The sequence below is a fragment of the Myodes glareolus genome, chromosome 14 (genome assembly GCF_982192425.1).
Source record: "Myodes glareolus chromosome 14, mMyoGla1.1, whole genome shotgun sequence".
NCBI classification, from domain to species: domain Eukaryota; kingdom Metazoa; phylum Chordata; class Mammalia; order Rodentia; family Cricetidae; genus Myodes; species Myodes glareolus.
The window spans coordinates 20,912,582-20,932,725 of record NC_142039.1 but is presented as its reverse complement, the minus strand read 5'-3'; the positions used below and the strand labels follow the sequence as shown (position 1 = coordinate 20,932,725).

The window sequence follows — 20,144 nt, the reverse complement described above, 5'->3', positions numbered from 1 at the left end:
AAGATCTCAAAGGGAGTGAAAAGGGAAGAGATGGTTCAATGATGTAAAATGCTCATGCACAAGCATGAGGAACTGAGTTCGAATCCCCGACACCCACATTCAAAGCCAGACTCTGCAGTGTACCTGTAATTTTGTCACCAAGGGGGAATGAAATGGGAGAGTCCCTAGCACTCACTGGCAGCCATTCTAACCTATTGGTGGGCAGTTGGAGTTGCCTATTGAAGTTGCCGTTTTCAAAAGTAACATGGAGAACAATAGAGAAAGATGCCCATTTTCTGAGCTCTCGTCTCCACAGGCTGTACACAGAGGTTTACATCACCATACAGCACTTGCACGTGTTCCCTGCCCTTCTCAGACAAATCTTTAAAAAGTTAAAATTTGAGGAAAGAGAAGACAACACAGATTGGTTCATTCCCTTAGGCAGAATTTGTGGGATGGAACACCTGGCTTTATTTATAGAGTTCTTGAGAACTGAATCTCACGTTAGAAACACGGCAAGAAAATACGCCCGGGTGAGGGTTGGAGTAAAGAAAGCAGTGGAGTCTCTGGGTGTGATGCAGGGGCAGAGAAATGGCCCAGGAAGCCAGAAGACCAAAGTTCATTCACCAACCCTGTAAACAAAGAAATAAACAAGTAAGCAATCAAAACAAACAGAAAACTAAAAACCAAAAAACATTTTTTTAAATATTTATTTATTCATTTATTTATTATGTATACAATATTCTGTCTGTGTGTATGTCTGCAGGCCAGAAGAGGGCACCAGACCTCATTACAGATGGTTGTGAGCCACCATGTGGTTGCTGGGAATTGAACTCAGGACCTTTGGAAGAGCAGGCAATGCTCTTAACCTCTGAGCCATCTCTCCAGCCCCCCAAAAAACATTTTTTAAGCATACAGGAGCACTGATCTGTCAGCTCAACTCTGCGGTGCCCTTTATGATCTCTGAGGATGTTAAAATGAGGCAGAGGTCAAGGGATTAGAGCAGCTCATTAGTTTTCCAATGAGAAACCCTGAGCAGTCTTTGAAGGGTGTATGTAGCCCTTCATTTCTCTTCTTGGAGTTCTTACTGCCATGAAGGAAACAGCTTTGCACAGCCACACAGTTCCACCATTGTGCTCTGGCTCACCACTGGCCTGGAGAAAAGATGGAGTTAGACAACTGTGAGTCAAACCCATGAGTGTCGAGGCAAAATGGATTTTTCTTCTTTTAAACAATTTCTCTCAGGTGTTTGTCTCCATGCCTAAACGTTTCGACTAAACCCCCGCCCACTCCTTGTCTAATTGGATGACATGTAAAATAGAAAACACTCCAATACCACTTACAGATAATTAAGATGAAGGGTAGAGACAAAATCAAGGGACAGAGGTTATGTTCGGAGGTTTCTAGGTTCTAAATAGAGATGTACAAACCACTAACATTCAATGTTATTTCCTCGACTGGGGGGTGCATAGGCATTTTGTAATTTCTTTTCAAACATTCACACAAAGTATACATGGCCATCTCCAGTCCTCACATGTAACATGAGGGGGCCGGCTTGTTGGGGTATCTGTCCTGCCCAGTACCCCACAGCAGGCAGGCCCCAAAGAAAATCACGCACAAGACTCCATAAGATTATAAACTGATTGGCTCCTTAGGTCAGGCTTCTTGTTAACTCTTATAACTTATATTAACCCATTATTCTCATCTATGTTAGCCATAATGGCTCCGTACCTTTCTCAGCTGGGCAAGTTACATGCTGCCTCTTCAGTGGTCTGCGCAGGAGTGGCTGAGGAAGTTTCCTCCTCCCTAGCCTTATCCTATTCTCATTGCCCCGCCTCTACTTCCTGTCTGGTTGACCCGCCTATACTTCCTGCCTGGCCAATCAGCGTTTTATTAAAATACATGATTGACAGAATACAGATAATTCTCCCGCACCACTCACACAACATATCTGCTATAGCTTTATAGATTTCTAATCCCCCATGACTTCTTTCCCATTTCTCCTTTCTAAGTATAGCCAGAAAGTCCTCTGAGCATTTCACGGGTTGTGAGGAGTTTGTAATGTTCATCAGGCATTGTAAGGTCCTCTTACAGGATATGTCTTGCTTGCCCTGACTCTGCACTATTGTCTCGTTTCTCAGCTGCCCTCAGCTTTGCTAGCTAGCTATGTGTAATTTTTTTCTCCAAGAGCTCAGTTTATCCAGAATACGGTACCATTTGTCCACCACTGTGGGTCTCCTTGGGCTCTCAAGGGCAACAACTGCACGGTGCTAGAGAACATACTTCTGTACTTGTGCTGTATCCGTGGTTCCACTGTGGATCCCGGCAAGATGAGGCTACACACCCCAAGTACCAGTTACCAGAATCTCTGGCACATCTGAAACTTTACACTTTGCCAATGGGCTCAGTGTGCTTACACAGTGGACTCTGTTCTTTTCGAGAAAGGATTGACAATAATCTCTGTGAGCATCATGCAAACAGACTTTCTGTTTTTGCATTTATTAGTTATCTTAGTATACTTGGGCATGTCTTGGAAGTAGGGACAGCATAGACTCTACTTTCAATCCCTAATCTGTATAGGGATGAAGAAACAGACAACTATACTCAGTGATCTTGTGTCCCATTAACTTTCTTTACAAATTAGGGAATGGAAAGAGCTATATTTCTATGTTCAAACATCTGTTTAAAGGGCTGAAGATGTGACTTATTGAGAGAATATTTCTGTGTAATGTGTAAGAGATTGGACTTGTTCTCTAGTATGGCAAAGAGAAATCAAAGTATTTTATTCTTGATAGGAGAGGTGAGGGCAGGGAAGGTCTTCCTAAAAATCCCGTTTCTTTGATAGGGAATGATGAATTACATTGAAATTATCTGTTGTTTTCTTGGAAGAATTCTGTGTTTACAGTAGTCCTTAATGTCTACTATTACACTCTTAAAATTGGATAATGGATTGATGGATTTGGAAACAAACACATGCTGATAAAACAAGTCTGGAGATATTGATTTGAAATAAAAAATGTCTGGAAAAATTTTATGCTTCACGATTTGTTATAAATGTGTGAGATGTTGTTATTAGATATTTACTGCTTAGTCTTAGGCACTATTAACCTTAAATAAGACATAGTTGCATTGGAATAGTAAAGATCTACGAACATTGTCTTGTCAGGGTTTCTGTCCTGCCTGGTTCCTGCAGTCGTTAAGTTCCAAAGAAATCATACAGAGGTCTACATTAATTATAAACTGATTGGCCCATTAGCTCAGGTTTCTTATTAACTCTTTATAACTTACATTAGCCCATTATTCTTACCTGTGTTAGACACATGGCTCAGTACTATTTTCAGCAGCATAGTCACATCTTGCTTCTTCTGTACCTGGACAGGACTGCAGAGGAATGGGCTTCCTCCTTCCCAGAATTCTCATTGACCCGCCTCTACTTACTGTCTGGTTGCCCCGTCTATACTTCCTGCCTGGTTACCGGCCAATCAGCATTTATTTAAAACATAATTGACAGAATATAGACAATTGTCCCACACCATTGCCTTATTTGAGTTCACTAAGTGAAAAACAAAGGATGAAAACATTCTCAAAAAAGTAGCTCTCAGGAAAAAAGAGAATGCACCAGTGTTTTAAAAGCTTGTAAGTAAATGTGTTTGAAATGAGTTTTTGACAGCTCGTAGAAAACAAAGGAAGAGAATTGTGTGCCTAATGATTTATCTATTTATTCACGAGGGTACCAAGCTTTATAACCAAAAATAACAACAACAAGAAGATTAGTTATGGGACTAGGTTCACGCTTGGTCATTTAGTTTCTTGATCAATTTTGCAAAGCTAGGAAAAATGTTTAATGAAATAGTTGAGTCAAAGAATTGCTTACTATATGCTAACTACAAAAACCACATATTTGATAAACAAAGAAAAGACATTTGAAATGATGGGGTTGTAGCATGAACACTGAGCACCTGTCTGTTACCACACACAGAACCAGCCCCACTGTTCCAAGTTTCTCTGGTGGAGATCTTTGTTGCATTTATCTGAGTCATTATTACTTGACTTCATGAAAAGATGCTTTCAAAATTTTACTTTTTTACAAACGGCCAGAGTTCCTCTTGCTAGTCACACTGTCAGACCTGACATTTGGCTCCCATGATACGCAAAGTTCAAGAAGACAGGGAAAAGGTTTTCTGGGAACTATCGTTCATTCCTGCTGCTAATGAATTGTCATGCCCTTCTGAGAACATGACCCATCAGTCCTCTGAAGCAGAGTGTCAGATAACTAAGTCATGCTCAGCTGATCCTCCAGCAGATAGACGGTGAACTTCACCAAAGCTATCTGCCCACAAGTCTTCTGAGATGAAAACAGTTGAGTTTCAGATAACGAGGAAACTTGATGACTTTTAGCACAGTCATGGTTTTCCTTGGCCCACACATTGACAATGGTGATTTCTGGGTCTTTATAAGCGCTTTATTTGCATATCTCATCTTTAGTAACTCATGTTGAGACCACAGAAATTGTTTGAGAATTCGTGATGCCAGGCACACAGTATATATTCAATAAATATTAGAGGGGCCAAGGAGAGTGAGAACTAGTCTTGGGTATGAGCAATTGGACTTTGATAGCACTCTTGCCTTGGTTATTCTCCCACAAAAGTATTCTATACATGTAGGGTCCAGTTAATTGTTACAGAAATGTTGTCCTCCTAAAGCACAGAAGTTCATTATGCTGATTTTACTATCTTCCCATTCTGACTGTGGCTCACTAACATCGGAAAGACACACTAAAATAAGCTAAGGACGTGAAAGAGATGTTGATAACAAACGCAGATTAGACCATAGCTAGTCACTGACAAAATAGCCTGGGGATGGAATAATGTTAGCTGATGTGTATAGATTAACTTTTCTAGACTTCTCTAGAATAGAATATGGCAGGTTTTTTTTCCTTTTGTAAGGAAGGCACTGTTTTGATGTCATAAAATGATCCTGTAGCAGGAAGCCTGGAAAATAGACTTAAGAAATTTTTAGTCACCTTCAAGGTAGCATGCATCCATCCAGAGTCTTGTGGAAGTGGACTTCAGAGGATGTGCTATTTTGATTTTCTTATCTAGACTGATGATGTTGATGAAAGTAATAATGATATAAGCAGTAAGAAGGATTGATATTTATAGAGCGTTTACAACCTGCTGGGGATCCCTGATAATTGCTTGACATCTAGTTTTTTTTTTAATTTAATGCCCACAACAATCAACCTGTCAGATAACTGCTTATTACAATGAGGAAACTGTGGCTTTGAGTTAAGTAAACTGCCCAAGGCCACAGGGCTTGCTAACCATGAAGATCTGCAGTGGATTCTGGGAGTAGATTGTACTGGTTTAGATCACTCAAAGCAGAAATACTTACAGCGATTTTAGGATTTAAACGATTGCAATGTAAACATAGCAGACAAATAACTGTGATTCATATTTATTCCACATGTGTTTTGCTTTCATTGCACTCATCCCTTTTGAATAAGGCTCTGCAAGCTATGGCCTCTGGCTCAAAATTTGCCTACCACCCATTTTTATATGGGTTGTGAGTTAAGAATGATTTGTGCATTTTTAAATGATTGAAATTTTTTTCCAATGGTGTTTTGTAGGCATATGAAAACAATATGAGCTTCAAACCCCACAGTCTAGAAATAGGTCTTAATAGAACAGTGTTTAAGTATTATCTCCAGTTGTCCTAGGCCTACAGGGGTAGAGTTGTGTAGCTGTGAGAGGAATTTGGTGGCACACAAAGCTGAAACATGTAGTGTGGGGTTCTTTACTGCAAAAGCCTGCCAGGAGCTAGTGATGGTATATACCTGTAGTCCCAGCATTTGGGACATAGATGTTGGAAGATCAATAGTTCAAGTTCATTCTTGGCTACATCAGCATTCTTGTTTCAAAACAAAAGAAACCAAGAAGCAAAAAGCATGAAAGTAAAAAAGATAGAGAAAAATCAACACCATGACAGCTTTTGCTCTTGCTTTTCCATAGTAAAGTGCTGAGAAGTAAAGCTTTGAAGGCAGATTAAACATGTGCATTTTGTCTTCCTTGCGTTTATATATGCTTGGAAAGGGCTACTTAACCTTCATGTACCTTAGTTTCCACATCTGAACATTGGTGACAATGGTACCAACCTCAAAGAACTATAGTAAAGGATGCTAATCTATCAAGAACAATGCTTGGCATGTGGCTAGCGCTATCCCCATCCTTATCATGCTAAATTTTTATGGGATAGGTACTAATCACTCTTGTAAACATCTTGTAGCTCCTTCACGGATTAGTTCAGATAGAGAAGGTGAGTCTCTTCTTGACCTACATCGCCTCTTCCCTTATCAGAACTGGGCTCGTTTCCTTGGCTCCTCTTGCCTTAGGTCAACAAGGCACTGACAGCTCATCCACACACCCATCTTCTCGAGTACATCTGGTTCTGTCTTCTCTGTCATTGGCCTTGGGCTCCCTTGGCTGGTGTAACTGCTTGGGTGGGTGTGGGAAAACCCTGTGGACTTGGGAACTGAGGCAAGACATGAAAGCTCACAAGGATTACTGGTGTGGAAAGATGGCATTGAAGCCAATAGGTGTTTTAGGAGTGAGTCGGATGAAGTGTTGCTTCTATGAAGTGACTTTAAGAAACTTGATCTGCATCCAGATCATGTCAGCCCCACTGAAAAGGATTTGTGACTTCAGTATGTGATGGGTATACATGTGGGGCAGGGGAAATGGGCAGTGGGGAAAAGGGAGGAACATACAATAAAATCTAACTATGCTTGTTTAGCACGCCGGAGGCCAACTCTTGCCAATGACAATATAGTGCGGTATGAAGAGACGCTGGGTTGTGGTGGGTGCTGGTATCAATTGTTTTCTTTCTAGAGCTCTGAGATGGGTGTCGTTCTAGAACAATATGGATCTGGATCTCACTTAAGCAGGGTGAGGGTTTTATGGGACTAAAAACGTTAGAGAAATAACTAATTTGTCACAATAATGGGATTTCAAGACAGTAATGATGTTTTCTGGTTCATCACTCAAACCCATTACTCATCTATCGCTTGGTTTGTTCTGCCTTCTTTCTCCTGCCTTCTTGTGCATCTGTCTTTGAATGGTTAAAGGACTGAAGAATCCTAAATTTACAGGTCATAGCTCCCGACTCCATGACTCACCTCAAATGCAACTTTGAACTTGTGCAATTTCAAGGTCATCTTTCTTTAGACTTGGAGGAGAGAGGAAGATGAATGAGGAGGTTATTGTGATTAAATGTGTAGATTCCAGACTCACGCCTACTTTATTCAATTTATATCTCCCCAATCTCAAGACAATACATCCTTGTTTTTGTATCTCAGGCTCTGCATCTATAAAACAGGAGTTGCTCTCCAAAGGCTATTGAGAAGATTGAGCGAGCTACTTGGCTTAGCTGGTTAACAACAGTGGTCACTGTTATCAGCTTGTTGGTTTGGGTTACCATGATCGCTGTCCAAGGAGATGTTTCGGCTACATATATTATTATAATGAGTCCCCATAATTGGCCTAAGAGAGAGGTATTATCCTCCCTACTAGATGGGGTTTGATTAACTTGCTTAATGTCATGATGCAAAGTGACAGGGCATGGATTCCATCCAGGCTCATAGCTGCAGATCCCATGCACTTTCAATTCTCAGATTCATTGATTCTATACTCACACTATACCTAATTATGCAAATTAGGTAACTTTTTGCATACTTAATAAGGTAGCACTCAACACTTGAATAGTTTCTTGTAATTTTTTATTTTTTGCATCCATCTTCTTACGGAATCAAAATGTGAAGGTAAAAAAATGTAACACAGGCTCTAGCACTCCCCTAAGACTAGTTTTGAAAGAAACTACTTTGCTTCCAGCTAGACACCTAGCAGGAAGGCACAGACATTTTACTTCTTATCTCATTCTGTGGGTGCCATGCCAGGGAACCTTAGATGATCTTGTAACTCAGAGTAAGTATGTAATGCTGGGATGTGGGATTGTGTGCTGGTAGAGACAGGAGTGAGAAAATATAATTAGTTGTTACCAGAGGGAAAAGTTGAGCTGGGTGGAGGCTCGGAATGATTCACTTGGTCTTTGACTGAGGTGACTTAATGAGTTTCTGCAATGCCTCTGATAAACATTTGGTTCAGGAGATTGTGTTTTGCCCAGGGAATAACCATCCCACCTCTTCATTATTGTTTAGAAGCAATGAAGCCATTTTGTAACTTGGTGATTCAAAGATAGAAAAATAGAGGGCTGGAGTGATGGCTCAGTGGTTAAGAGCACTGACTGCCCTACCAGAGGACCAGGCTTCAATCCTCAGCATCTACATAACAGCTAACAACTGTAACTCCAAGATCTAAGACTCTAACAAGACATATATGCATGCATAACACCAATACACATAAATCAAAGATAAATAAATCCTTAAAGAGATGGAAATATAAAGGAGAGTGGCTCACCTTGATAGGGTTTAGAGTTCCACATGATGTGGGCTTCACATGATGAACCTATCCAAGAATAAAATGGTATATTTAAAGATACCAGAAGCTAAACTGTTCTAAAAATAAGACAAGGCAGCTCAAAATCATAGGGAAATAGATGGTCTTTGGAGACAGACTCTGATAGAAAATGATCTACAACAAGCAATGCCACAAAGGTAATGCTAATAGTGGGATGACTTTTCATGAACATATTGGGTTCCACAAACATGTTTAAATTTCTAATGCAACTTAAAAAAGAAAGATTTATTATTTAAAAAAATCATTTTGTGTGTGTGTGTGTGTGTGTGTGTGTGTGTATGTGTGTGTATCGTTGTGGGAACATATGCATGTTTATGTGTATGTACATGGAGGCTAGAGGTACCAAATTGTCCTTCCCCATGGGAGGTGTTGAAGTTGGGTTTTCTGCAAGAGCAGCAAGTGTTCTTCATTCCTGAGCTAATGTAGGAGGGTCTTCTGTCTATGTGTTACTTTCATTGGTTAAATAAAGAAACTGCCTTGGCCTTTTGATAGGCCAGCCCTTAGGTGGGTAGAATAGACAGAACAGGATGCTGGGAAAAAGAAGGCAGGCAGGGAGAGCCGCCATGGAGCCAGCTGCCAGGTTAGACATGCTGAATCTCTCCGGGTAAGCCACTGTCATGTGGTGACATACAGATGATTAGAAATGGGTTAATCAAGGTGCGAGAGTTAGCCAATAAGAGGCTAAAACTAATGGGCAAGGCAGTGTTTAAATGATTACAGTTTCTGTGTAATTATTTTGGATAAAGCTAGCCGGGAGCCGGATGGCAGGAACGCAGCCTGCCGCTCTTCATTTTACAACACTGAGCCATCACTCTAGACCCTTAAGGGGACTTTTGAAATAGTTTTTGCCTTGCAGTATTTGTTACCATTTGCTTAATATACAGAGTATAGGAGATGACACCTGGTATTGATTTTAAAACTGTTCTTCTTTTTGTATTTAATTTTATTTGATAAATGCTCTTTAAAAATGAAACCCAAACAAGATATCTCTATCTGCTAGATGTGACTTTCCAGGGCAAAGCAATGAAGGTGGCTGAGTGGTTGTGTCTTTTATAAAAAAAAAACAAATGAAAAGGGACAACCACTTATAGTTGCTGAAAGCTCTAAGAATGTCTAGACGTTAGCAGAATGCCAAGAATCAGGTGAGAGTAGGGTTCTACACTCTATCTTATGATTCTTTCTGGGAGCTCTACACCATTATCAATGTAGGATGAGCAACTTACAAAAGCCTTTCAGGGTGTCCCCAGACCTTTGGTCTCTGTGCATACAACATGTTTGCCTATATCATGTGTCCCCATTTTCCCACACTTAAGAAATTTCCATTCTGCTTTAACAGTATGCAGATCCAGACTCTTCCAAATGGTTTCTCTTTTGACAATCTTTGCAATTTTATGTATTCATACAATGTATAGTGATCATATTCACCCCTCATCTTCTTCTCTGGCCCCACTTCCATTTATGCTGACTCCATTCTTTGTTTTAAGTAACGCCCAATATCATCATGTCTTTGGTTCAAGTCTTGTCTAGAGAGCCATAGCTGCTGTCTGTTCTTGAGTCCAACAGTCATGTCATATCAGGAAGACAGCATGTCATAGTGTACCCACATCTTCCGGCTCTTACAATTCTTCTATCTCCTCTTCCCTGGTGGCCCCCGGGCCCTCGAGGGGCTGATCACCTACTCAACAGTCACTTTATTCTCATCAATTTGATCAGTTATGAGTTACTGCATTAACTATTTTTTTTTCACTGAAAAAAAAATCTCATGAGAGCAGCACCTGTTTCTGGATACAAATATACACATCTAGAAAGTAATTTAACTTACCTTTAGCAGAAATTAGTAGTATGTCGCTCCCCAGGGTTTGTGACTTCCCAACCCACAAGTTTTTGACCAGACTTACAGTACCAGACATGTGCTCTTCTGAAGAAGCCCATTTGGGTTCTCAGTATGCAGGTCAGGGGGATCTGCCTGTGGCCTCACCTGGGCAACTGCACTCACATCCGCACATCTCAGCACACATGTACCCATAACCCAAAAGTAGTAGCAGCAATAAATCAAATTCAAAGAAACTGGAGATTTGAATTTGAAACGAACAAACAAAAAACCCAACCATTTAAGGATGAGTAGGGGTAAGAAAAGACTTTTTAAGAGATACAGAGGAAAATTATGAACTCAGAGGAGTCATTTCTGTGTAAGTAGAGTTCCTGGAACCACAGGGAGGTGGTGCTTCCAGCATGCTGCGTTCTGTCCATCTAGAAGGCAGAATTTGAATGATTTGGAAGAGGCAGTGGTCTTCTTGGAGCTAAGCCCAAAGCTGCCAACTGGAGCAGGGAAGGCGTCTTGTTCTGGTGCTGTCATTAATTTTACCATTTACCTCTTCATTGCTTCAGACACTGTTAGGGGTTGGTAGTAATCTGGTCCATGTCATCATTTTAAAGGAATCCAAACATACCTGAGGACCACCATTAGGTGTTACCTTCGGAGCTTGTCACTATGGTTTAAATGGAGTTTCTAAAGATCATGTTAATTTTGCCAAAAGTATGTGTGTGTGTATGTATGTGTGTAATGTGTGTTTATGTGTGTATATGGTGTATGTGTTCGAGTGTGTGTGGAATGTGTAGTGTGGACATTTGTAGAGTGTGTTTATGTGTGTATGTTGTGTATGTGTTTGAGTGTCAGTGTGGGGGGCATTCCCTTGTATCTGTGAATATAGAGAGGCCAGATAACAACTTCAGCTACCAGTCCTAAGGCTAGATCCATCTTGTTTTTTTGAGCTGGGGTCTTTCACTGGCCTGGAACTAGTCAAGTCGGCTAGCTGACAAAAGTGGCCCAGGAATTCTCCTGTTTCTGCCTGCACAGCTCTGGAAAGAATTAGAAACAGATGCCACCACACGTTTTTGTTTGCTTGTTTGTTTGTTTGTTTTTAACTTTTGTCGTGGAGATTGACCTGAACCCAGAACATGTTTTCATGACAAAACCCCTGTGTAGCCATCTCCACAGCCCCAAACATTCACATTTTTAATGTAGTAAACATTGCACAAACACCTTCTGAAACATAGCACTTGGCTGTCCTCATAATGTACTGAACTAAGAAGGAAAGTAATTACTTTTCTTTCAGTTTTGCAGGTGACAAGGCTGAAGCTCTGGGAGATTAGCTGATTTATTCAAGACAAATCACTATCTATTAAGTGGCCGATTCGAAATCAGTTTCAGGCATCTGGGACGAAGATGCGATTAGAGTATTTGCAACTTTCCCAGAGAAGTCTAATGCTTTGTCTTTGGATTAAGATGAAAGAATTTAACTTGGTCAACTAAAGAGTCACCTTAGCCAGTATAATGGACACCAGCCAAGAGTAAAGCACCATGCGAGGCACCAGATGGATACATAGACAAACGTACGGCATGGTTGAGGACCGAACGTCTCCACAAAGCTCATCAGATGCAAGTGCAGATTCAAGTGTAATATGGTAATACTTGAAAAGTGAGCACACTAATCCCAGAGAGAGCTTGATGCAAAGAGAGGGAACTGCTGGGGGAGGCTTTGAGAAGACAAGTCGTTTGCAAAGAAATCAGGAGAGAAAGGTCACCTTGGATGCAGCTGCGGAAATGCTCAGTGAAGACGATGAATACGCGGCAGACAACCACATAGAGAGCATGGTGAAGAGAAGTGAAAGTCAAGGTAGGGACAGCTCACCCTCACTCTTTCATCAGCTGGAAAGTTCTCCATGCAGCAGTGCCCCACAGAAAATTTTGCGCAGGTCAAGTGGTCGGTTATTGCAGAAGCTTGGACTGTCAGCCTAGGAGTGTCCACTACTGTGTGTGTGTGTGTGTGTGTGTGTGTGTGTGTGTGTGTGTGTCTGTGTGTCTGTGTGTATGTGTGTGCGCGCGCGCATGCGTGCGCATACGTGCATGAATACCTGTGAGTATGGAGGCCAGAGGTCAACCTTGTATGCTGTTCCTCCTCAAAGATCATCCACCTTGTTTCCTTGAAACATGTTTGCACACTGGTCTGGAACTTACTGCTGCAGCTGGGCTGTATAGCCCATGAGGCCCCAGGAGGCCTGTCTCCACTCCCTCAATGTCCCCACTCTCTCCTTTTTCTTTCTTCTTAATAACGTGGGTTCCCAGTAGTGAACTCAGGTCCTGGTGCTTACAAGGCGATAGCGTCACTGACTGGAGCTGCTATTCTTTCTTTAACCTAAATTATTTTATTAAGTTAGTTTTTTTTTTAAAATATGACGGTTAATTTAGCGAAAGGTTTCCAGAAGTTCACATCCGTTTTTGATTGATTGTCTTTGGAACTGACCCATTTTTGTTCTGTTTTCTAACGACAGGTATCAATAACTTCAATAATGAAAGCTTAGGCAGAAGGCATGCGTTATTTTCGCCCAAAACATTAAGGTTTTCATAGATCAGTCAGCAAAGGCCCATTGATAAGGGTTTTTCTGCTGAAGGAGACTCCCCCTCAGGCTACTCTTGGGACTTTCCTGAGAATCTCCCCAAGGTTGACTCTCTTTATGTCACTGGATTGAGGTCTAACATTGAAAAATACATTTTTTTTTCCAAAAAAGAAGAAGCAAATGTCAAGTCAACAATGTCAGAAAGAGGGCTGAGTCTTAGGCATTTATAGAAGATGATCACATCTGACATTTAACGTCACTTGTTCGAACACACACGTACACGCACGCTTGTGCGAACACGCATACAGTGTTACGGAAGTGAAAAGTGAGGCTATCTTAAATCTTATCAAAACCACTATCAGGAAAAGATGACAAAAGTGCTGTATGCTTACTGGTAGCTCCAGTCCCTGCTAATGTTTGGCAGATTCTATAGCCAGTGGACAACTCTATGTTATCTGCTTGAGATAGTGGTGATACTATAATGCTGGAGGTAGCAAGCACAGTAAAGAGAAACTAAAAGGCTCCGTAGTTAGTTGCATAGAGTTGTGTAATGTTTAAGGTGTGCCAAAAGCTTCTCATTAGCATGAGCGTGTTCCCAGCAGTGAAAAGGAAAACATGTCATCTACTCTTGTTTGGATGCTGTATATATCGGGAAATGTGTTACCTGGACTCATAGGAGCCCTGTGGTTCCTCTCACAGGATGCCTCCCTGCCTAGCAACGATTTCACCATCACAAGATGGAAGTTAGGAGTTAGGTACAACTTTTATCTATGCCTTTAATTATAGATGCACCATTCTAGTCAACTAGCTGACCTCCTGAGTCTGAGGAAGAGGTAATTTCCATTTCTATGATATGGATGGACACTCCAGAAGGACAGGCTTTACCATCCCCTCCCCCCCCCACACGATGAAGGAGACCTGAAGTCTGTAGACAATTTGCAAGACTATCACTTGAAAACATGATTTCATTATGGTTTTAGAAAAATCCCCTTTAAAAAAATGTATCTGAGTCTCTAGGAAGATGATTCCATGGGTGAAGGATCTACTGTGCAAGCAGGAGGACCCGAGTTGAGAACCCAACACCCAAACAAAAGCTTGGTGCAGGGGTGTGTGTCTAGAACCCCAGCACAGAGGGGTAGAGACAGGTCTATGGGCTTGAGAAGTTTGGTGATATTACCGTTGGAGGTGTTTGTTCCTATGCATCCCAATAGTAGAGCTATCAAGGTACAATCAGACCATACATAGTGCATAAAACCAAAACTAAGCTAAAGCAAAGACTACAACAAAGCATGTCTTGCACCAGGTGTGCTACCCCAGTTCCGCACCAGCCTTCAGTGAGTCACCAATAGGCACCTACTTGAGTGGAGTCACAGGGGCTCAAACACAAATTCTGATTTCTAGTCTTCTAGTCTTATGTTTTTCAACCACCCTGTCATATTCTCAACTTTATTTCATGTATTTATTTTCTGCCAAAACTTATATCTTTTCTTCCTGGGGTCACTAAGTCTCTCTGTCTGTTAGGGACCTGGATGAGGAAAGAAGAATGTGGATAAGAAGGGGGTAATGAAGCATGGATTCAGTCAAAGTATGTTAGCTACATGAGTGGAGACGGCAGAAAGAAATCATACGTTTCCACACAATTAATGCAGACTGATAAGAAGTCTATCGTGTCCCAAACTGATGTAAGAAAGCTTGGCTTTACAAGAGTGCCCTTCACCTTCCTTACACCTCATATAAAGTGTTGGAAGACAGCAGTGCTTGATTTTCAGTCATGAAAAGTGAGGAACACAATTGTGGGGGGAAAGCATTTGTCTGCTCTCTTTAGAGTTTTTACCCCCAATCATCGACGGAAACCAATGCTTTGGTTGAGGGGCCCAGAGGCAGCACCAAGACAGAAGCACCATGAATTAACTCAGTCATGGTTTACTTGTTCTAATTCTGCTACTCTTCTGTGAAGAACCTAAGTATCTATGCCCCTAGCCATCACCGGTGTGACTACAAAAGGAGCAGATACTGCATTGCCATGGTTGGAGCCTATTCTTCATCGGAGATAGAGAATGGTGGAACAGGAAACCAGGAAGATAGCTTAGTTGGCCAAAGACTTGTCACATAAACCCAAGGACCCAAGTTTGGATTCCTGTCACCCACGTAAAAGTCAGTAGCCTGCATATGTAACCATAATACTGGAGCAAGAGAGACAGTCTGATCGTGGATCGTTGTTGGCCAGTCAAACTAGCCAAACTGGTAAGCTCTAGGTTTAGTGGGCTATCCTGTCTCATAAAATAAGACAGAGGGTAGTAGAAGAAAGTACCTGATGGTGACTGCTGGCCTCTACATGTAAACTCATGGGTGAGTGTGTGCACATATGTTCATGTGCACACATGCATACATCATAACACATACACCATATGTACACACACAGAAACAGAGACATATTAAAAAATACAGACATCTATGTGTCTCATGTGATTGGTTTAAGAGGAGGCTTCTGATAGGAGTAGACACAGCAGGTAAGAGGACCTCATAGACTATAGACACACAGCAGAGTCTGTTCTTAATGTTCTGCTAAACACAGATTAAGCAAGCTTGTAGCACCAGCTGCCACTGGCAGCCACCTGACGACTGTCAGGTAACAGACCTCAAGAGGAACTCAGTGCTTGTAGGGACAGGCCTCAAAGAACAAAGAGGACTGTGAGGTGAGAGCCCTCTCTTTTCTGCATTTGCTGTTCTATTAAACCGAAGTTTCCCTTTTATTCCACCCACTTTGTGGTGAACTACCAAAACCATCACCGTGCGTATTCTGAGCATGCTGGGAGAATTTGAAGAAAGGAAGTTCACCTTTCTTTCCTCCTAGCAGTCAACTGGCAATTACGTTTATACGAATAAAAAACCCCAGAATGGAGCTGGAGAAATTGCTCGGAGATTAAAACATAGAGACCAGCATGAGAACCGCAGTGCACATCCCTAGTATGTATGGAAGGATGGGTGGGCATAGCATCCTGCCTGCCCTTCTAAGTCTCCAAAGACAGAGACACGGCATACCTGTAGCTGGATGGCTACGAAGATTAGTCTTGATTGGGGAGCTCTGGATTCAATTGAGAGATCTTGCCTCAAAGAGTAGGGATTGGGAGTGATGAAAGAAGATTCCTGGCTTTAACCTTGAACCTCCATATGCAAGTACATGCATGTACACATGTGCCACACCATAGTTGCAGCCCACACATGCAAACATGAATGTATGGATGTGTATCCACTACACAGGTATTTAAAAATATGCCAGAGTAGCCAAACATGGGTCTCGTGGGTGGAACCCCAAATTTCGGTTCTGACCTTCATGCCATAAACATGGCATTGAGCCCAAGCTTCCATTTCCCTCCTTTGAAAGGTAATAATAACCCTCACCCCACCTGCTATATGGTTATTTCCTTAAGGCTAACATAAATAGAAGTGTGAAACTGCCTTGAAGACCCAGTTCAATTGAATGTGTTTTAGGTATTAACTAAATACTTCAATGAGTCAGGATCCTTAAATATGTTTGTGCCTAAATTCTTCTAGCAAATTCCCCAGGTAAATCCCTGTGTCCCCAAAGGCAGGTGAGAGAAACTGGTTTAAGAAAGTCCGAAAAATGTTCATAAAACCCTTGTATAATAATAAATGATGGAAAAGAAAGTTTCCCCTACATTTGTCTTATATAAGGCCAGTTATGGAACCTGTGTTAGTCTTTTTATTTGTATTTATTTATTTATTTATTATTTATTTATTTATGTCACCACGACAAATACCTGAAATGAGCCACTGAGGAGAAAGAAGATTTTTTGTCTTCTATTTCAGAAGCTTCGGGTCATGTGTTGGTGCCCTGGCCAGACACAATATGACAGCTGCAGAGCTTGTGGTGCTCACTGCATAGCAACCATGGACCATGGAGTGAGGTGAGGAGCAAGGGATGGAGGGAGGATGGAATGGGGGAGGTAGAAGGAGGGAAGGGGCTGTGTGTTTACAGAGCACATCCTAGGTCATCACTTCCTCTCACTCGATTCCACCCTCTGCTTTTTGCCACTTCCAATAATACCCCCATGTTAAGAATGTGTCACGAGAGTTTAAGCTGTTGTTTAAGCCAGATTTTTTTTTCATTTACTTTCCCCAAACCCAAAAGCATGCCACCAAGTGACTCCCTGTGACATACATGAACCCATAGAGGGCATTTCATGTTCAAACCATACTAGCTAAGTAATGTGACTATTTATGTTTGAGAAGACATTCAAAATTCAATTGCCATTATAATAACCTAGGACTTGAAATTAGATCTTCGGGATTTCTTCTCTCCCTAGACCACGCTCTGTGCCCAATCTCTCATTTATTCTCTCTGATGGTCCCGGGAAGTGAGACATTAGAATCCACACTCTCGTGTGAGAAAGTGATGCACAGAAGTCTTTGCATCAATGTCTTATCATTCAAGTGACTGAGTCAGGATTTGAACCTTATTTCATCCAGATCTGCTTGAGTCCTAATGTCTGAGCCCATTATCTTCAGGATTAGATTTGGAAAGAGGTCACTGGTGTCGAGGTGTGGCGCGAATGCGGCAGGAGTTTGAAGTCAAATTCCTATAGGGAGGCTTTGTCACACAGGCAGCACTGGTTACCTGGTTTGCCGTCTTCCTGCCCTTTGCCAGCTTCCTTCTGGGAGACCAGAACATTCTACACAGTCCTCCTACATATTGTAGCGTGCCAGAGAGGCCAGGTCAGGAGAGACAGGAGGGCATCTCCTCCAACCAGAGGCTTAAACAGCAGTCAGTGCCATTTGCCCTTAGGGAATATGATCGGAACACTGACAATCCTGAGCCTATAAAAAGCTCACCGTGTTTGATAGAAGTTATTTTACTCTTGGCCACTGCCTAGAGCAGTGTGCTCAATGTAATTAAAATTGTTTTAATGGCTTGGAGTCACGGTGGTGTGCGTCGACTTTACACCGTGGTAGCAATTGCTTATTCTCTCATCCCCTAATCTCAGGCTGCAAATGCTCCTGTTCGCCAGGTGTTTTCCTTCCAGTATCCCTTCTCCTTCCTAATTTGGACATCTAATTTTCTGTGGCCTAATACGTCAGATAAACACAACTGTCCAGGCTCCATGCAAAATAAGAACCCATAAGACCATTAGTGGGGTGGATAGGGGTTGGTAAATAAGATTTGAGGCTGTAGAGCTGTTTGGGCGCTCGAGTTGTAAGCTGCATTCCAGGTGGTGGAGGCTTTCCAATGGGAAAACCCATTAGGTCACCTGGTAAGCTTCCCTAGCTGTACGCGAGAACTGTGACTCAGAGCTAATAACAATGGCTGATATTTATTGAGCACTTAGGATACCTCAAACAATACTTCTTACACATTATTTCATTTGCTATTCACCGCACATCTATGAAGTAGAAACTATCCTTGCTCTTGTTTTAAAGACGAGGAAACTGAGGCGTGAGAAGGTTAAGCAATGGGCCTGATGTTGCAGAGCCACTAGATGGTTGAGAAACAGTTCACATCAACACTAACCACTGGAGCTGACTAAAGGGACTCGCCTGGAGCCAGTCAAGAAGTCAGTGAAGGGTAAAGATGAGAATTCAGGTCATCAGATGATCAGATTCCCAATTTAGGCATGGCAAACAGTACCCTGATGTCTAAATCCAGTGTATTACACACACACACACACAATACACGCACACACATACAGATATACACAAAGACAAACAAATTCACTCAGAAACATATACATAGACACACACAGATACACGCACACACAACCATTTGTGTCACACACTCTTCCAGAGTTATCTTTCGAACCACTTATGTTTTCCCTTCTCTTTCCTTCACAGCACCATTGACAATCTTTAATGTTAGTGGATTTGGGCTCGTATAGGAATTTGGGCTATTAGGATTCCTTCCCGTCTTTGATGGAATTGCCATGAAGACAACGAATAGTGACTTCCTAGAAGGAAAGTATCTGGACACCTGACTCTGAGTCTTCATTTCATAAGGAGAGACCTAAATCAGTAAGAAATCTTTTAGTTTTATTTTTTTAACAATCATATGTATGTCTACAGTGTATTGTGATTTTATGCACCACTGCTACCCTGTATTATTCCTCTCCTATTCTTGCTAATTCCTTTCTTTCCAGTTAGTTCCCCTTCTACCTCCATGTCTCTCTCTCTCTCTCTCTCTCTCTCTCTCTCTCTCTCTCTGTGTGTGTGTGTGTGTGTATACAAGTGTTGGGCACACTTGTTGTGTTTGTGTTAGCACAAACATGAAATATCCTGATGACAGCCCTTCACAACACTCCTCTGCACCCTCACTTTTTTTTTCAAAGTTTATTAAATTATGAAAGTTTCCATTTCCGCCCCTCCTCCCAACACCCTCCCACGCCCCACCTCCCCCTCCTCCTCCCTCTCCATCCCTAAGAGCAGTCAGGGCTTCCAGCCCTGTGGGAAGTTCAAGTTCCTCCCCCCTCCCTCCAGGTCCAGGAAGGTGAGTATCCAAACAGACTGGATCCCAAAAATCCAGTATATGCAGAGGAAACAAGTCCCAGTGTCATTGTCAGTGACTTTTCAGAAAGGCTCGGGGCCAGCCACATTCAGAGAATCCGGCCACATTCAGAAAATCTTGTTGGATCACATGCTCGTTCAGTCCCAGTCCAACTGGCCTTGGTGAACTCTCATTAGATCAGTCCCCTTGTATCAGTGGGTGATCGCACCCCTCACGGTCCTGAGTATTTTTTCATGTTCTTCCTCCTTCTGCCCCTCATTTGGACCATGGGGGGCTCAGTCCGGTGCTCCAATGTGGGTCTCCATCTGTATCGCCATCCATCGTCGTGGACCCTCACTTTTATGGTCTTTCTGTCCCTGCTTTCAAAATGCCTCTCGGACTGTGAAGGGAGCTATAATGGTGTCTTGTTTAGGGCTGAGAATTTTACAATCTCTGTCCTCAGTACTTGATAAGTGGTGAGTCTCTGCCAAGCTGTCTCGCTCTGAGTATGCAAAATTCTCAACCATGCTTTTTTGAACACTTATATTTTTAAAATATTGATTTCTTTTATGTATATGAGTAACCTGTCTCCATGCACACCAGAAGAGGACACCATATCTCATTGTAGATGTTTGCTAACCACCATGTGGTTGCTGGGAATCGAAACCAAGACCTCTAGAAGAGCAGCCAGTGCTCTTAACCGCTGAGCTATTTCTCCATTTTCCATACTTGAACACTTA

The 20,144-nt window shown here is 42.0% G+C and overlaps 1 long non-coding RNA gene across 3 annotated transcripts in view; it reads right to left on the bottom strand.

The window, feature by feature from the left end:
* Nucleotides 1-403: 403 nt before the first annotated feature.
* The window catches only part of LOC146891940 (uncharacterized), a 29,504-nt gene continuing 9,763 nt past the window's right edge, over nt 404-20,144 (bottom strand). Inside the window, exons 2-5 of one of the 3 annotated variants that reach the window (XR_015005043.1) lie at nt 8,451-8,498; nt 7,154-7,203; nt 1,068-1,133; nt 404-611 (exon numbers count right to left, since the gene is read on the bottom strand). This is a non-coding gene — a long non-coding RNA (uncharacterized LOC146891940). Of the gene's footprint in view, nt 612-677; nt 1,134-7,153; nt 7,204-8,450; nt 8,499-20,144 lie in introns of those variants that run through there. The other 2 variants (XR_015005041.2, XR_015005042.2) reach the window with 2 other exon arrangements.